The 19,701-nt window shown below is 37.4% G+C and overlaps 1 long non-coding RNA gene across 1 annotated transcript in view; it reads left to right on the forward strand.

Moving 5' to 3' along the window:
* LOC118601790 overlaps nt 1-4,412 on the forward strand; it is a 75,223-nt gene extending 70,811 nt beyond the window's left edge. Inside the window, exon 4 of the long non-coding RNA XR_004950620.1 lies at nt 3,290-4,412. This is a non-coding gene — a long non-coding RNA (uncharacterized LOC118601790). The remainder of the gene's footprint in view (nt 1-3,289) is intronic.
* Nucleotides 4,413-19,701: the final 15,289 nt, after the last annotated feature.

Here is a 19,701-nt window from a genome sequence, read left to right on the forward strand (position 1 = left end):
GTATTATCTCAAGACTTCTCATGGGCATTGATTATACTAACGGTGCCTGCCATTAAATTCTCCAACCTTACATACACATTTCCCAGTGGAATTAGCTGCCCCTGCACAGCCTACGTCTCTCTCCTGAGCCGTCATGACTGTCTTAGCTCCTGGGAGAAAACGGCTGAGATAAGTGTCGCCTGGATTTTCTCTAAGACGATAGTGAAAATCTCCCTTCAGTTGATTGTGTACAAAGACCACCGGCGTGTATTTATAGCTTTTGATTCTTTTATGAGAGCTACAGGAAAAATGATGACTATAAAAAGAAAGCTTAGGAGGAATATTTTTACCCCATCAGCTTTCTCCATAAATACAAATGGCAAAGCATAACTTAGAAACTTTGAAAAGACCACAAAACAGGGAGATAAAGGGGAGTATTTCAAATGAAAGTCTGTCTCTTTAATAAATGAAAATAAAAAAGAAGACTGGAGAATAGGGCAATTACTACAAAACAAAATAAATAAAAGGTAGCATAGATAATTGTAGTTGAGCTGCAGCTACACAAAGGCCTGAAGAAGAAAAAAAAAAGGATAGCTGAGAAATTGGGCTAAGTCTGCTTCAAATGTATGTACCAACTTCCACATGCTACCATCTCCTCATTCAGAAATCTTTCCTCCTGGACCCCTGTCTTCCAGATATTTCCAAGATCCAGCCAGGAAAGATTATGTTTTCTGTAATGAAGTGGTGAATCATGTAACTTAATTATGATCTTTAAAACCCAAGAATATTGCCCAGAAACAATTGGCCTCCTAGCCTCTTCCACCCCTTATATCATTTCTGTCAATCACCCAACCTATACTTCTTTTTCTTCTTTATATTCATGTCTCCTTCTCTAGCAGCTACTCTCCCACTGTCTACTTTTTTTCTTCTATTCTATACTGAGCTTTCTCAAAACGTCATAAGAATTCACACAAATATTTAAGCTCAAATTGAAGCAAAGTTCTAAAATAACTCGAAACCAGTTTTGTTTTTCAAAGATTTTGTAAGTTTTTAAAACAGAATGAAAAGAATATTGAATCATGTGCATGTATGGAATAACTTTTAGTGTTAGAAATAATTACAAACTACTCTATTTTTATTGAGTCAGATGTTGTGTAATAAATTGAAAGAAAAACTACATTCATAATATAAACATCTTTTGGGAAAATCAGCACCACGGACATCTGTTGTTTGTACCTGCCCAGCATCCTTCCTTCCTTGTTTAATAACAGCATCCTTCATTCCCTTTGGAGGACCATATCTTCATCTGGACTTGGGTTGCTTCTATCATAGTGTCCCATCCATAGCTTGTGAGATAGCAGTGGTCACCTGACCCCGGCTGGCCAATCAAGGTATCCATGCGTCTCCTTACAGTGACCCAAACTGGGTGAAAGAGTTTTTCATAATATTTGTCCATCAGTGCTTGGAAAGAGAGGCTTCTTTCCCCAGGATCTTAAGCCATAAAAATGTTAAAAACCACAGATGTTTCCACTTTCTTACCAAGAAACATGGAAGAAGAATCTGCAGCAGGAAAGGTGAGGCTAACACTCGCAGAACTGAAGAAATATTGAGGGGGGCGGAGACACAGATGACATCAACCTCTCAATCTAGCTAGGCCTAGAGCCATGCACACCGGGGACTTCCTAACAATTTTGGCTAATAAATTCCAATGTTTATTTAAACTCATGTGACTTACCTATTAATCCTGCATAGTCACATGAGTCTCAATATACCAACATACAGAAAAAAAAAAGTGGTAACTCCATCTACCTCAGTGTCTTCTCCATTTAAATGTATGAGAAAATTAGTCTTCCTCAGCCAGCACCTCACAAGACTTGTAGGTCCTCTTCTTTGTTCAAAGAGAGAAAAGGCCATGGCCAAGAGGCCTCAAGGCATAATAGTGAGTGAACTGAACACCTCCTTCTGTCACTTTCTCTCTCCATTACTATGTACAAGTTACTTCTTCTTTTAAACCTCAGCTTCCTAATGTTTAAATAGACATCATAGTAGTACCCAACTCATAAGGGATTTTTGAGAATTAAATGAGATAGTGTATGCAAAGTATAAGATGCATAATACATTTCCAATAAATCTTAGCTCTTATCATATAAACACACATGAAACACAACAATGTGCAGGGTGCTATCATCAAAGTGTAGACAGAGACACCGGAGCTACGCAGAAAATCCCATTCTGCATTCTTTCTTTCTTTGTGTTGCTCCTTTAAAGCCCATAGGGCCACTTTCCTCAGCATAAATACGGGAAGTTTCATGTGTACACTTGTCAGCCTCAGCCAGAAAATCTCGTCTTGAAGCAAGTAAAAGCCTGTGATGGGAAAGCTTTGGGCCAGGGAATAGTTCAAATGCTTACTGTTAAAAACATTAATTGAATAATGCAGGAGCCAGAGGAGTCCCCAAATGCTATTGTGTCATAGCTAAAAGCATCAAAAGTCAATAGATTTGATTTGAATTCCACTTCTGCCATTAGTGAACCATAAGATTCTGAACAATTTACAAAAGGTCTTCAATCCTTGCTTTTTGGATATATGAATATGGATAATAATAATTATCTTAAGTCATTTTGAGGCTTAGTAAGACAAGATGTGTAAATGCTTAGCATATCCAAACCACCTTGTTCATGGTGCTTGTAGGTAATTTATGGTGTCTTAGGTCACTAGTTAGAGGGTAAAGCACTATTAGTGAGGCAATACTGAGTCAACCGACTAAATCGCAGAACACTCCAGAGGCACCACCTATTGTCTGAGGGTCTTTAGTCACAGGTATCTGGAGAGGCCCTTGACTACAGGGAATTCAGAAATATTGTAAAAGACTTTGAAATAGGGAATATATATATATATATATACACATATACATATATATATATATATATATATATATATATATATATTAGTGGGTATCTTGTCTAGCTCATTAATCCAGGTTATCCCTGCCTTTCCCTGTCTTTGGACTATTTTAAACTTATAAGTTGTAGAAAACTGATAATTATACAAATGATTCTTATTTAAGAAAAGTATAGCTGGTAGATACAATTATTTCCCTTTGGATAGATTCCATTTTTCATTGAATGTACATTCATTTCAAAATTCCTTATTCCCTATATGTGAATGAATGGTTCTGGGAATTCTCCTTTGAACTGATTATAACATCAAACTGGTTTTCTTATTAATTAATATCAAAAAAATATTTGACATGCTCATTTTATTTGTACGAGTCATGATTTTACATTTTTTCCTTTTCTTTTTTTTTTTCAGATTTATCCTCTTAAAAAGGATTCTCTCGATTGCATGAGGAGCCTCTGACATTTTTCTATTTTGCTGCTGAGCTCACTTCTCCTGAGTAGTTTTTTTGAAGTTAAAGAGACGTTGCTGGTCTCTGACTTTGCTACCTCATTGGCAGCAAGGAAATCGAATACTCAGAATCTTAGTCCCCTGATTCTGCCTCTTCACTATTGATGCACATATTAACCTTCACGGTAATTCTTGAAAATGGTCATATTTCTTTTGGCTAAAGCTACAGCTCAATCTCTTTCTGATTAAACTCTTTTACAGTTCAATGACCACATTTCATATGGTAAAATACCGTAATGGGCCACTGGCGATTTGGACTAGCAAGCCGCACCCTCGTTCAAAATTGGTATTTTCTTTGATAGACAGTTAATAAATAAATGTTAGACGTGAACAAATGAGTTGTCATGCTGCACATGAAGTTTCCTCAAAAGACTAATGTGGAATCCAAGACAATTTCTCTCAGTAAAAGAGAACAAGTGAAGATGATAAAAAAAAAAAAAAAAAAATTAAGTAAATGAACACAAAATTAAAAAAGCAGTCTTTTATGGTGTTTATACCACAATGCAGACATTTCACAAGTATTATCATATTAACAATGAAAATACTGATAAGATCACCTTCGCAATCCATGAGCTGGATTTTAAGAATCTTCAAACCTGACTCCATGGCAGTCTGGTATTGTGTGACTTGAAGGAATGCTGCTCTCTCACAGGAAGTAGGTGAGGACAGGCTGCTTTGTGCAGGAGCAAAAGCATTGACACACTGTCTCTCAATCCTCAGCCCTCCTTTCTCAACACGTAAACAAAAACAGAAATAAAATATCAACCAAGGCATTTAATGAATATTGATGCTGGTACACTCTTAGCCAATCTGGTAGTAGGATTTTTGTTTTTTAAACTCCTTGGTATAGTCAAGCTACAGTGAAGGATGCTAAGTTTAACAAAGACAACAGTATAGCTATGCCCTGATGGTCATGTAAGTCAGAGATGAGCTGAGGAGAGGGTGAGGAACATTACCAACTTCTATAAATAAAGAGACCATATGGTAAAGTTGGAATTCTTTGCAATTTTTTCTATTTTTGGCTCATAGTCATTGGGGCATGATGTCTGTCTCTGGGCTTTGCATTTTACTTTCAGAGAAAAAATGAAATATTCATCTTTTTGAACGTTTAGAAAAAGCAAGCCATTGGGAGTGGTGCTCACTCCATCCAGGTAGCCCAGGATTTATTACACAGCAACTTCAATGGTTAGCAGTCACCTTCTTTCACCTTTGCTCTGTATTTCTCCTTCTTCCTTATTAGATAGTTGAAAATATGGTCACTTTTGATAAATGCTAAGGTTCTCTGCTCCTACTTCTAATTCACTTAATTAGAAATAATTTATTTTATTTGACAATAAGAATTCTCTACTAAAAAGAAGTTCATGCTATATTTGCTAATCTTCGTGTCAAGTTTTCTGCCTCAGGATTTTTGCATAAATAATCATTTCCTGAGAAATTGGAGGAATTTGGGTTTATATATTGCAAAATCTGCTTTACAATTTATTGACAAAAAGCTTCTCTATTGTTCAGTACCTTATTTTTGATATTCCAGACTCTGTTTACCCAGACCAGCTGTAATGTTCTCTGAAATTCAAACACTCTGTTTTTCCTTTATTCCCTGTTATTTTTAAATTACTTTTCCAGTTTTATTGAGACAGATTTATAATTTACAAATAAAATTGTATTATTTTAAAGTACACAACATGATAATTTGATACACATATAGTTTGCAAAATGATTACCACAATCAAGTTAGTTAATATATCCATCACCTTCAGATGACCATATTAGATCTCAAGAACTTATTTTTCTTATAAATGAAAGTCTGCACCCTTTTATCCACCTCTCCTCATTTCTCTCACTCTCCAGCCTTTGGAAACCGCCATTATACTCTGTTTTTATGAATTTCAAATTTCACACATAAATGATGTCATGTGGTACTTGTCTTTATCTGGCCTATTTCATTTAACATAATGCCTTCAATTTTTATTCATGTTGTCACCAATGGCAGGATTTCTCTCTTTTTTAAAGCTAAATAAAATTTCATATAAACATATAACATTTTCTTTATCCGTTTATTCATTGACTGACACTGAAGTTGTTTCCATATCTTGGGTATCACGAATAATAATAAATGTGGGAGTACAAATATCTCTTCAATATCCCGTTTCATTTCCTTTAGGTATATACCCAGAAGTGGGATTTCTGAATTATATGGTAGTACTACTTTTAATTTCTTGAGACATTTCTATTCTATTTTTCATAATGGCTGTACCAATTTACATTCCCATCAACAATGTACAAGGGTTTCCCTTTTCTCCACATCCTCATCAACAATTTTTTATCTCATGTTTTTGTTATTTGACGTAACAGATGTGAGGTGACATTTCATTGTGCTTTTGACTTGCGTTTCCCTGATAATTAGTGATGTTGAGCACCTTTTCATATACTTATTGGTCATTTGTATGTCTTCTTTGGAAAAAATGTTTATTCAAGTCCTTTGACAATTTTTAATAGTTATTCGTTTACTTGATTTGAATTGTATGAGCTCTTTATATATTTTGATATTAACTCCTTATTGGGTATGTGGTTCGCAAATATTTTCTCCCATTCCATAGGTTGCATTTTCATTTTTTTTTGATAGTTTCTTTGCTGTCCAGAGCTTTTTAGTTTGATGTTATTCTTCATTTTTGTTCCATTGTCTTTGCTTTTGTATCAAATCCAAAAATCATTGCCAAGACCAATGTTAAGGAGGTTTTCCTCTATGTTTTCTTTTAAGAGTTTTATAGTTTCAGGTCTTACATCATGCCTTTAACTCATTTTGAGTTGTTTTGTGAATGATGTAAGAAAAGGGTCCAATTTTATTGGTGCTGACTTCTGGAATTTTATCTTAATCTTTTGTTTGCAGCATATTCCCTTGTTTCTTAATTTTTCTTGACTCTCTATTGGTTTCCACATATTAGATAAAACAGCCATCTCTCCCAGTCTTGACAGACTGGGATCATGTAGGAGATAAACGTTATCAATCAGGTTGGCCTGGGCTCTTGGCTGCCTCTCAAATCTTTGTAATTGTCCAAGTTGCCATCTCTGTTTTTCATGGCTCCCAGGAGAGTAGGAAATGCTAAGACCTGTCCATGTCCCAAAGACATGGGAAATGCCCACATACCTGTTCAGGCTCCTGGAGAACTATTAATTGCTTGTCCCTTCACGTCTCCAATGCAGATTAATTGAAAGTCTGACCTTCACGCAACACAAGCTGGGATAGTCAGGATATTAGATATGCAGTCTAGACCCTATTAGGAGAAACCAGGGAGCTGGATGATTTTGCCTACTCACTCTGCACTGAGGCTGAGGGAACAGTTTCTGGAAGTGCTTGTGTGCCCAGAAAGAACCACTTCTTTGTTTTGTGTGATTCTGGGAAACTCGTGAATACCAAGCCCTGTCAGTTTCCAGAACTAGGTGATTTGGGATTCAGTGTCTTGGGTGAAAGCCATAACAATTGGTGTGCTCAATGTGTGGACAAGCTCCTTCCAGGGATAAACTGGAGACTTGGTTTTACTGTTGGAGAGTTTTACTTTTGGAGTAAGCCAGCGGTATGATGGTAGGAGATATGCACACGAGTTATTTTAGGCTTCTAGGAGGGACTCAGTCAGCTATCATATGCAGGTTGATTAGAAGCCAAACCCTCAGGTAGCAGCTAGGAAAATATATGGTCAAACTCTTCCTGGAAGAAAATAAGAGACAGGCATTTTTGCCTGCTCCCTCTGTGCTGACATAGACATAGGAAGTGCTCCTGCGACAGTTTAATCACTGCTTCTTTGTTTCCTATAGTCCTGTAGAAGTCATGAAAGCAAGTCCCATTGATTCTCAGAGCTTGGCAGTTTGAGTGTCCATCTCTCATATGGCAGTTGTAAAAGTTAGGGTACTGTATGTTTGGTCCTAACCCTTCATTAATCAGGAAGAAGGTGGAATTTAAGAGTTTCCTCTCAATCATAAGATTCTGTGCCAAGGGTGAAATAGCTGTAAATTCAGTGCACCCATTGGAGGAGGGAGTTAGGAGCCTCATATCTTACCATCTTGGTGATGTCCTTCCTCTACTACAGTTTTTTATTAGGGTCATTTTCCTAGCTGGGACTTTGAGTTACTGATGATTAATGTTCTGCTTTCTCGGTATTGAGTTTATTAATAGAAAAAACTGATCAAAAATTCTGACTCTCATGATGCATATTCATTTCCTGCTTAAAAACATTTCCCATATCTGATCTATCCATATTCAACTATGTGTATAGAAACAAACTGCCAAATTTGTTTGACGAAGTCAAATATAGTAGCTCATTGTGGCTTTCTGTAAACAATATTTAGACCTGAACGTTAGTAGTAGGATCAACTGTCAAGAGAAAGAACGAACTGCTCTGTAGAGGAGCAGTCACTATTTACCTGAACATATCATCACTGGGGCTGGGATGGAGTCAGAGCACTTGAGAAAAGTGGGATCTGGGACAGGGACCATCTTGGGAGTGATGAGTGAAGAGGGGATGATTAGACCCATGAAAGGTGAGTGAAGAAGTAATAGTCAGAAAGGTTTGATTAACCTTTGGACTTCACCATCGTTTCAGCCAATAAGAACTCCTCTCAGACTCACCTTGAGATGTGCTGCATAAATTAATGATGTAGGTGGAAGAAGGTCCCTAGCAGTGATGGGCCAGGGAGAAGAGAAGAACACAAGAGAAAGGAAAGCCCATCTGGCAGAACTGAGAAACAGAAGTTTCAAGCAGGGTTTTAAAAGCCTTTCCTATGTAAGAAATGTATAATAATAGTGAGATCTAAAGACAACTTTAATTTTTAATGATATACTATTTTAAGTTATCTATTAGTGTCTTTTAAATAATAAAAAGTTGATTGTAAAATTCAAAAGAAGATATTTTTAAAATTTTTCAATTCACTGAGTAGCAGTATTTGTATAGATCCGGCCTCCTGTATTACAGAACACAGCTTAATAGATAATTTTGTTGTTTAAAATTCATAACTGAGCACTTACTACATGAGTCTTTTTTTAATCAAATTACTTCTTTTTAAACTCATCCTACACTAAAACTTCGGCCTCCAGTTGATCTTGCAAAACATCGGAGTACTGACCTCGCTCTGTCTTGAAAGAGGAGGAAACCAAGAGGTTTTAAGGGCTGGACCTTCAGCACTGATCAGGGCAGTCAATTTGAGCAAAGACAGAGCGATAAATCTGTGAATTCCTGCTCAAATTTGGTCATGTGCAAGAATTAAGTTGATTTTGGAAATAGAGCAGTCACACATTTAAAAGTTCTATTGAGACACCCTATTAAAAAGGAAAAGGAGTTTATTTTTAACACTTAAATTGTTAGATTATGTAGTTCTTTTGATTGGGGAGTCCATATTGGCTATATGTAGCTTTTGTTGACAAATGTTTCTTTTAATGACCTATGACAAATGAAATGTAACAATTCCCCCCTACGGAAGTGAATTTAGGCCAGACTTATGAGTATTTTCTACATCTAGATATCTAGGATCTAGGATACAGGAATTGACTTTTAATAATAGTAACTCTAGCTCTTATTATAGTAGCCTCGGCTCTTACATCTGAATCTTAAGTAATGGCAAGGCAATTCTTTTCAAACTATACATTGAACTTTCTCCCCTCATGTTTCACTCACTAAATTAATAAAAAAATAATACCAAGGAGTTAATTTCTTTAAATATTTTTTATGAAGAAATATTACAGAAAAATCTTGAAGCATCTCTTTTTCTAGTCAGCAAGTTGTTTTGTTTTGTTTTCTCCTGAGATAAAAGTTAAGACACTGAGACAACAAAATATATATATTTTTAAATATTCTACATAAATCAACAACTATTAGGGAAAAGAAAAAGATATTGTCCAACATTTTTGTTTTCATATGATAAAACTAAGGTTCAGAAACAGAGTCAGAACAGTAGCCTCTTCTCTGGGCTTCTAAGCAAACATTTCTTGCATTATATTTTACCTCCCATGGAATTATTGCTTAATTGTATTCTAAATTATAACTTTTTAAAAAATTAATGAATTATTTATTTTTTATGGTGACATTGGTTAATGAAATCCAGTAAATTTTAGCTGAGCATTTTAACAGTAAGACACACACACACACACACACACACACACATTTACAACATGTGTTCATCTCTCATGTTAGACTTCTTTCTGTCACCACATATTTGATCCCTTTTACCTCCTTCCCCCTTCCCCTCTGGTACCAACTAGTCCATTGTCCATGTCTATGATGAATTATAACTTTTGAGTTGTAGCACTTTTATTACAATATGGCTAAATGGATGATGAGAAGAGTTCCTTCCTATGTGGTCTGTTTGCATAAAAGTGATAAATAAAGCTCAAGAAATAAAAGTGATCACTGAAAGATAGAAAGTAGCTTTAGAAGCAAAGGCATTGGGTAGGTCCTAGGGGAATGCTTATAATAAGAGGCAGGAGAGTAAAAAGAGCCCATGAAAGAGACAGGGAAAGTGCCTTTAAAGCTTAGGAAGCGAACCAGTGATATAGATGGTGTTGGAAGTTACCCGAGTTCTGAGGGGTGAGGGAAAGGAGTCAAGAAAGAGAAGTGAGGAACACAAGTATGAAGAAGATTGAAGAGAAAAGAAGAAAAAAGAAGGGGAGGAGAAAGGAAAGGACCCAACAGTAGCTAAAGGAGTTGGTGCTAAGAAATCATGCAAAAATACAAAGAATTTGATTGTTTATTTATGTATAAAACACAGATCGCAAATGTAAGTTACAAAAGAGAAAAGAGATGACTGATGAAATGGAGCCCGACAGGAGGCAGGAAGAAATGAAACTGCCACAGACAGGAAGGAGAAGAGAGAGGCAGAATAGAGAAGACGGGTTGTGAAGAAGCTCTCACCAAAGGGCCTGGGTCTCACTAAATTACTAGATAAGAATATCTGCCAAGAGAGGGTACAGGAGCTGGCGAACGTTTGAAACAATCGTTACCAGGTTTTTGAGAGCAGTTGCTCCTTGCTTGAGCCAGACGGTCTCACAGTGCAATTCTCACATATTTGGTAGTAGGCTTGACGGAAAGAAGAAAGGGAACGAGGAGTTCCAATGTCCACACTGATAAAGCCAAGAAAATGAGAAGTGCTCTGCGTTCCTGACGTTTATACACTGATATTTTTGCAATCAGGGTGTCAAGAATGAGACTTTGACAAAATTTGATGGCATCAGGACCTGTAAAAAAACCGCACCTCCCTGTTACACTGTGCACATCTATGGAAAGGGAGTGAACGCAGTGAATGAGAGTGGGTAGAAAGATAAAAAAGGCTTTAATACAGACTCCATGCCTTTCCAACCTTGGTGCTCTCATGTCTATCTAAAACAGGGTTTCCCACTCAGAACATGTCTGGGAAGGTGGATGAATGGCCTTTGAAGATCAGAGTGAATGGTGAATGTAAATTCAAAACTGCTAAACCAATAAACATCTAGATTTAGATTTTTTTTTAAAAAAAATGTGGGTCTATCATAGGACCAATAATTGAGTCCTTTGAAAATGCAGAACAATTTGGTTAAAAGTTAATTAAATAATCAAAGCACTATCTGGAAAGAAAAGGAGCATGAGCTGCTTTTCAAAAATCCTGAATATTGGAAGAGCTTGTGCCAAGAGAGTGTTTGGATATTTTTCTAAAACTTGAGTTTAAAATGCAGTCTTTTACAAACTCTATTAAGTGTAAGTCCCGGAGTAGCGCCAAGCCTACAATTATTATAATTCTTTATGGAACACAACTTCACAGCTGGTGAACATTTTATTTATATCAGCCAAAATGTTTTAGCCCCATCTAATTTTCACCCACTGAAAAAAAGTATTGCTGAGGGGTTTTAACTGGCATTCTCGCCAACAATAAATACAAATTCTGACTTTCTGTTTTACTAAAAAAGAGAGTTTTAGACCATAATGGAGGAGATTTTATCTGGGCTGGGCTCCAGCTGAAGCAGAAGAAGACACATGTTTCAATTTGAGAGACTTAACTGAGGTCCTCATCACTTAAAGAGGATCTTGAGAGAAATAAAAACATGTTGTGTAAATATAGAAACATTAAGATCTTTGGAGCATTGGGTCTTTGAAAAAAAAAAGGCACATGAAAAGTCTCTTACTTTTAGTTGCTTCTTCATCCCTTAAGCATCCTATGCCCAAGATTTTTCTTTCCAGAAAATTATTTCACATCGCCTCTGGAATTGTTTGTATATAAGCTCATATGTGTGAACACAATATGGCCCCAGACTACTTACCCTCACACTGTTACCTCCTACCCTTTTGCCCCATGAATTTTCTCATTATTCCTGAGACAGAGATAGCTAAATGCCCACCAACAATTTGTTCAGCATTTCTCCATTATTGAGTGGTTTCTGGAAAGGGCCTGCCCAAACAAGAGTTATATTTCCCAGCTGTCCTTGTTTCTAGATAGAGAAACATGACTAGTTCTTACCTCCGGAATGTGAGGGCAAATACTGTGTATCATTTATGTAAATTGGCAGTGCCAAATAAGTAGAGCCTTCTTTATCATTTTTGTCATCCTTCATTTAGATGCAGAACATCGAGAGCTGAGGTCTCCAACATTTTTAGCACCAGGGACCAGAGCTCCTATGAGAATCTAGTGCTGGATGACCTGAGGTGGAGCTAAGGTGGTGATGCTAGCCTGAGAGAGTGGCTGAAAATACAGATGAAGCTTCACTCACTCGCCCGCTGCTCATTTCTTGCTGTGTGGCCCAGTTCCTGACAAGGCATGGACCAGTAACAGTCCATGGCCTTGGGGTTGGGGATCCTTGCCCTAGGTGACAGTCACAAGATGTGAAAACCTTGAGTCCCTGAATTACCATATAGAGTTAAGCCACCAGCCAACCAGGAACAATCATATTGGGCATTTACATGAGTGAGAAATAAAATTATAGTGTGTGATGAGTCTAGACACATGGACCTAAAATTATTTGCTTATACGTTTCATCTTCTGCATTGAGATCTCATATATATCAGGGACTGTGTCCTTTTGGTCTTTGTAAATGTAGTTTCAGGTATGATAAAGACTTAGTAAGTGTTTGTGGAATTGAATTATGTTCTATCAACTATTTTTTTTTTCAAGAAAGGTTTTATAAGAGTTATTCCTTTCTTTTCCTTGGTTCTGAGGTACAAATATTGGTGTTATAAAAAGCGGCAGATTGAAGTTGTGCTGAATATGGTTTTGTTGTTGTAATGCTGCTTGATACACAAATACCCAGCCTTCTTACTTCTCCCAAAGCACAGTGCCATTTTTCAGAACTGGCTATCAGCCAGTAACTCTTCATTAGATCCTAAGAATGGGTACTTTTTTTTGACTCACAACGTTTTTTCTGTTTTCTACAGATTTCTTCAGGCTTGCCATTCACAGACAACCATTTATTAACTCACACAAAAAAAGAACCGAAGAAAATTGTTATTCCATAATAAAATTATGTATTTTCTTAATTTATAATCAGTTTCTGAACTCTCATAACCCCTTCAACATGGCCACAAGAACATCAGAAATTTAGCAATGGGATTAGTGAGTACACAGTAGGGAGCTGAGAATTGGGGGATGGAGGTTAGGGGATGAAACTTATGGGTCTAGAGTTAGTTCCTGACTTGTGCTCTGAACTACTGGGATAAGCTTCGACCACCCACAACCCTGAACTGGAATAAGATGGTTGGAAAATAATTATTTTATTTATTTTTATTAATATTTCTTAAATGTATGTATAGACCACACTTATTTCAGTGTTTAATATGAGAAGTGTTTTGGTTCTTTATTTAGAAGTTTGGTGATGTTTTTGTGATCCAAAATATGCCACAAGAAATTGTCTCTTGTTTATATCAACTAGCCTATGGTAAAATTGGTTTCATTATGTCATTTTGCTTAAAGTCAGTTTCCAAGAACCTATCCATGATGTTAAGTGAAGACTTCCTGTATGTCTAAAACTGAGTGTGTCTTCTTTACACTCCTTACTCCCAGAACTGCTCTCCCTGAAGTGTTTAATTCAACAAATAGTGCCTCAACCACCCACGTGTCCAAACAAGGGACCATTTGCAAATCTTCCTTATCCCTCGCCGCCCACATCCAATCAATCACCTTGTCCCCCGAGTCCTATCGCCTTAAGGAGCTGTCCTCTAGCAACTCTTCCTGACTCCCACAGCTACTGCCTCTGTTCAGACATTATCATCTCTCATCTGCATTACTGCAGCCGTCTCTTAACTGCTCTTTCTGTTTTCACTTTCACCCCACTGTATACTGTTCTGCACAATGATGTCAGACCGATCTTCCCATAGCAAATCTAACTATGCCCATTCCTTTCTCTACCTCCACACTATATTAAAAGGTACCCATGAGAAGACTGCTATGGAAAGATAGTTTGTTATTCAATTTCCAAGAAGACAGAGCATGCCATACCATGCAGGGCCACATGGGAAGCCCTTGTATTAGTAGGAGACAGAAAGGGATGAGGGGAAAGCATGGGCCAGAGACTTTGTTGGGATTTTTGCAGGAAGGAATGGATGAGGCAGGGTAGGTAAACTAAATAAGCTTATAATTGGCTAGATTGAATAATTTTGGTGGATTCTGGGTGACAGGAGTGGTTCCTAGTTTTATCATTCTTGGCCTTGGGGTGATTTAGGGAAGGGATAATATTTTTTTGGTGTGTGGGTTTAATAAAAGAGATGGTTAGGGCAGGAATTCTGAGTTGGTTGGTTTACGTATCAAAGGCGAGTTTGTTGTTTGCTATCTCTAGGAGTTAGCTAACCTTGGGAAGGACAGTCTTTCCTGGAGTCCACAAGGATCCCAAGATGTCAAAGCATAATAAAATATAGGAAATTAGAAACGATTAATGCATACATCCTCACTTATGCACAGACAGATATACAGACAAACACATATTCCTAAACATTTTGGTTGGGCATAGGCAACAGGAAACCATAGAAAGATTTTAAGTAATAGAATGGCATGATCAAATTTGATACTTTTTGTTTTTAAAATAAAGTCAGGCTTCTGAAAATATTTCCAATCTCATCTATGTATCATTGTTTCTTTCCTATATATTCTGTACATTCCCCCAAATATACTGTGCTCTCTCTTGCCTATAGGACTCTGCACATACAGGTGTTCTCTTTGCCTAAAATGCCCCTTTCATTCCTCTTCACCTGGTTTAACAACAGAGTTTCCTTCCAGACGAGCTCAGAAGTCATGTCTCCCTGAAAAGCCTCTGCTACCAAGAGGGCTGCACTAGTTACCCCTATGTCCTCCCCTATCACCTTGCATATTCTGAACTGTAGTGATCTGTTGCTTGTCTATCTGCTAAAGCTGGCTAAAACTTCCTTACAGTGTACCTTGATCATCTCTGAATCTCCAGGGCCTGGTCCAGATTATAGCAGGCACCCTATACATATTTTAGTAATTTAAAAATGAATAAATGATTGATTAGGGAAATACTCTTACAATTAGAACTAAAGACATTACAACAGAGAACCACCCTCTCTATGAAGACTTTTATTTCCTTTCCAGTAAGATGTGGGTATCCTAACTCAGATGTTTTCTCTGCGTGCATCTCCATTGGAGCAATTATCACATCACGGATCATATGGTCTCTTTTTGGTTTATCACTTTGAGAAACCAAACATTCTCAGATGGAAGGAGTCTTGCAATTTTGTTTTTGAATTTCTAATAGTGCTGGGCAGATAATAAAAATTCAATAAGTAACTGTATTCAAATTGAAATTGAAAATTAAGTAAGCAATGGATACAATTCCAAAGCCTATCTTAAAATATTCCAAAGAGAAATGGGGTTTATACAAATTATTCTCATAAATATAGTTCAACTTTACTAATTCAAAGCCACTACTTTCATTTTCCATTACCAAAACAATACATATCCCAGAGTAAACAACCAGAAACATTAATAATAGAGCATAGAAAACACCATTCATGTTTGTTGATTTCAGAATCTAATCTTCTTTCATATGACAACTAATTAAGGCTATTAAATGTGCCATACTATTTTATAGCTTATATACTTTTCTAATCCTTAAAAATCTTAAATTACATAAATGTTCTAAACTACAGAGGGGGAAATTAGTTTTCTTTTAGAAGAACTATAAAATATTGTTGATTAGAAAACTGAAAACAAACAAACAAAAAAACCCCAACAAACCATGATTTAATCGCTAAAATTCTAAGCTTTGGGGAAAAAATGTCTGGAGCCCAGTTAGGACAAGAGAAAGGAAAGCACGAAGCAGATTCTAAAATTCAATCTATTTCTGCTTGAATGTCAGGTCTGTGTACGGTTTGTATTGGGTTCTTGCAACATGAATACATTTTTTCCTCTTTTTTACATGAATACATTAACATGACAGTTGTAACTGAGAATTATATCCCAATTAAAAAATAATAAAGAGATAAATATATAAGGGTAAGTCTAAATTGGGCTTACTGTAAATGAATGGTTCTTTCAAGCTTTAGAATTTAGTGCTTCTTTAGTCAGATAAAACAGAAGACCTTGGCCATTTGCCCAACTCATGGGCAAGTGACAATGAGATATACATGGCTTAAGAACTAGCCATTACTTCTTGGGTGACCTTCCATACTGCTGAAAGATGCGCTTTCCCACAGTGGCCATCACTAAATCTCAGCAGACTGACCATCTCTGACATCGCAGTTTCTCTCATAATGTTTGTTTGCCTTCTCTTTGCTCTGGGTTTATCTTCCTTGTTTTAACTAAGCTCTCTTAAATAACTTCAAGCCCTCAACCTCCTCTTACTAAATTATGTGACCGCTTTTGTCTAGCAAATTAAATAAAAGTCCAAAGGCCGAGATAGCTCCTCATTCTTTGGGATACCTTTCCCTCCCATTTAACATTCGTATGCAAATAACAAAAATACCTCTTAAGTTTGGTTCTAGCTGAAAGAACTGCTAAAGGCAAAAATCTCTTTTTACATTAAGATTTTTAGTGGTTGTTTATGACAGTACCCATTTATCGTGTGCCTGTTATATACTATTAACTGCAAGATAGAAAGACAATTTCAATAAAACATGATGGGCATATAGTAAATTTGTTTTTCTAAGTAAATAGGGAGGCTGTGGATGAGGAAACACACAGGAGTCATAGGTAGGCCTCCTCAGAGGGGTTGAGAAAGCTTCCTGGAAGAAAGCATGACTCTCTGGGGTATTACAGAAAGATTTGGAATTAGCTGGGAGAGAGGATTGGGAGAGTGTTTCAAGCAATAAGAGTAGCGTAGGTAGTGTCATGTAGAAAGGGAGGAAAGACTGAAATCATCTCTTATCCCAGGTAGAAGATACCTTCTTTCCTATTCATTTTCCCAGCCCTGGTGGGGGGCGGGGGAGGGGGAGGGGACGGTGGGGGAGCCACATTGGGTATAAAGATGAGATTGAATTAAGATTAATATAGAACTCTTATTTGTGCCAGTTATTGAGAAATCCATTCACCTGAAGACTAAACTAAGGTTCAGAGAAGCTAAGTAGGTTGTCTAATGTGGCCTGTGAGTGACAGCCTGAATCCAGTCTGAGGCTTAAGTATCAGAGCCCATGCTTGTTTTCCTGCACCAGGTGGCTTGCACATTAAGCACTGGAGCCGTTGAAAGTTGTCATCTTTCAGGGAGCAGAGACCAAAATAAGATTCCAGAGCACTTTAAAGAAGTTAATGTAACCCCGTATCACTGTTAGTGACTCTCTCCTGGTGCTCCCTCATTTCGCATAATATGGAATTATGGATTTTTTGACACCCAAAGGGCAAAACTTTGGGTCCTCATCCTCAATTTGCTGTGACCTAAGGGTGCCTCAGTTTTAAACAGAAGATTTGCCTTGAGCTTACACATACATTACCTGATATGATTTTTACCACTATACTGTGAAGCTGACAAAGTAAGCACTAATTTTTTATCATCACTAGTTTATAAATAGAAAATCTGGAGTCCAGGGATAGTGTGTGTTTTGCTCAAGTCACATAGTACAGTGAACACATGGTGATGCCAGGAATAGAACCCAGGTCAGGCCACCCAATAGGATGATGAATCGAGGTCATTATTGAGAAATCGAAAATGCAGCTTCCGCTGTGCTGGCAGGGCAGAGCAATTACGGAAAAGAGGAGACAGCATTGCAGCTGCTCTCACCAAATCCTAAACAGTTAGGGTTCAAAGAAGCCAGAGGCCTCATCCAGTGCAATTGGCCTCTGTGACAGCAGGACAACTGTAGGCATGAAGGCCAGTGTGAGACGCACAGCCTACAACTTGACTGCAGGCGTTAGGGGCCAGTAAGAGTGTTGGGGACATTGTTCCAGCATTGATAGGATGGGATTTTTAGCAGGTTTAAGAAATCTCTCCCACTGGGCTGGAGAATCGTCATGCAGATGAAAATCAGTGTTTCAGGATGGATTTTGAAACGGGCTGGAAGTGCAAATAGTACCACAGCCCTCCTACTTTCTCTCTTTGGGTGTAAGCAGTTCTGATTTGTCTCTATAAATACTACTTTTCCCAATTTTCAGGTCTTTTAATCAAAGGACTACAGAAATTGTTACCAAGGAAAGAAGACATGTTGGATGAAAGGTCAGACAACAAGTTTGCTTTCATTTTGTTTAGTTCAGGGAATGTAAAAAAACATATAGAACTCTGTCAGAGATTCACAGAAAGCCTCAAGTATAAAATAAAATCCATCTCCAAGAACCAATATCGTGTGTGTGTGTGTGTGTGTATGTGTGTGTGTTGTGCATGTGTATGTGTGCATGTGAGTATATGAAAAACATAGAGTGAGTGTCCTGCCAGAATATATCTTTAGTGTCAATTGTCCACGATTGCGTTTTTCTGTCTGATGACACATCATTTATCTTTTTAATTTAACTTTTTATTTTTAGATAATGGTAGACTCACATGTAGTTGTAATACAGAGATCCCTTGTATCCTTTATCCAGCTTCCCCTAATAAAAACATCTTGCAAAACTCTAGTACAATATGACACCAGGATATTAACATTGAACCGGTCAAGACACATAACATTTCCATCAATGCAATGATTCTCTAGGCTGCCATCTTGTAGCCACATCCACTTCCTTCCTACCCCCATTCCCTCTTCAACCTCTGGCAACCACTAATTTATTCTCCATTTCAACCATTTTTCATTGCTAAAATATTATATAAGTGAATGACACATAATGTAACCTTTTGGGATTGGCTTTTTCCACTCAGCATAAATCTCTTAGGATTTATCCAGGTTGTTGCACGTATCGACACTGATCATTGAGTAGTGTTCCATGGTATGGCTGTCCCATGTTGGTTTAACCATTCACTTGCTGAAGGTGATTTGCAGACTTCCTGCAGGGGCTCAGGCATCCCCTGTATTCAGTGTTTAGAGACATATTTTTAATGGAGCAGTTTCAGAAGCATCTTCCTAAGCAGAAGAAAGTAGCAACAACAAAGAAGACTTTCTGGGGGTTAGGCAACCTCTGGTGGCCTGGAAAAAATGTGTTAGAAGCCCATTAGTGGGACTGAAGCAGGAGAATTACCACCAAGCAAGAGAATCATCCTGAGTATGGGAAATACAAATTTTTCAGTGTCTTTCATCACTCAAAATAGTGTTTCCAAGTACGTATTATCCTCTGCCTTCTATGACCAAAATATTAACCCAGCAGTGAGTCATATTAGGCATTTTTCTCTGAAGTGTGCACCGTGAAAAGAATCCCGGTGTGTGAAATAGAGAAGAGTGAGTATGTATAAGCCAGTGGTGACACTTATAGTGCCCTATGGCCTCCACTGTGACAGCCATGTGATAATAACATCTTCAAGTTCAGTTGACAACTGGAACCAAATAGGGAGATTGAGGTGAAGAAAAGGACTTAGAAGAGTATCTAGAGAAAATGGAAATGGTAAGAAATAATTGTGTTTTTTTATTAGTTTCAAGTGTATAGTACATTGGTTAGACATTTACATAGTTTATGAAATAATGCCCCTGATTACTCTACCTTCCCTCTGGCTCTACACGTACCTTTTACCTTATTGCTGACTGTCTTCCCTATGCTGTGCTCCCCAAAACCATGACCACCTATTAGCTACTAATTTGTACTTCTTTAACCCTTCACCCCTTTCTCCCAGCCCCCTAATCCCCTTCCCTTCTGGCCATCATCAGATTGTCTCTATATTTGTGAGTCTGTTTTTGATTAATTTGGTTTTTTTGTTCCTTAGATTCCACATATAAGTGAAATATGTCATTTATCTTTCTCTGTCTGACTTATTTCACTCAGTATAACCTTTAGGTCCATTCATGTTA

This window comes from Rousettus aegyptiacus, unplaced genomic scaffold (assembly GCF_014176215.1).
Source record: "Rousettus aegyptiacus isolate mRouAeg1 unplaced genomic scaffold, mRouAeg1.p scaffold_m13_p_1, whole genome shotgun sequence".
Classification (NCBI taxonomy): Eukaryota; Metazoa; Chordata; class Mammalia; order Chiroptera; family Pteropodidae; genus Rousettus; species Rousettus aegyptiacus.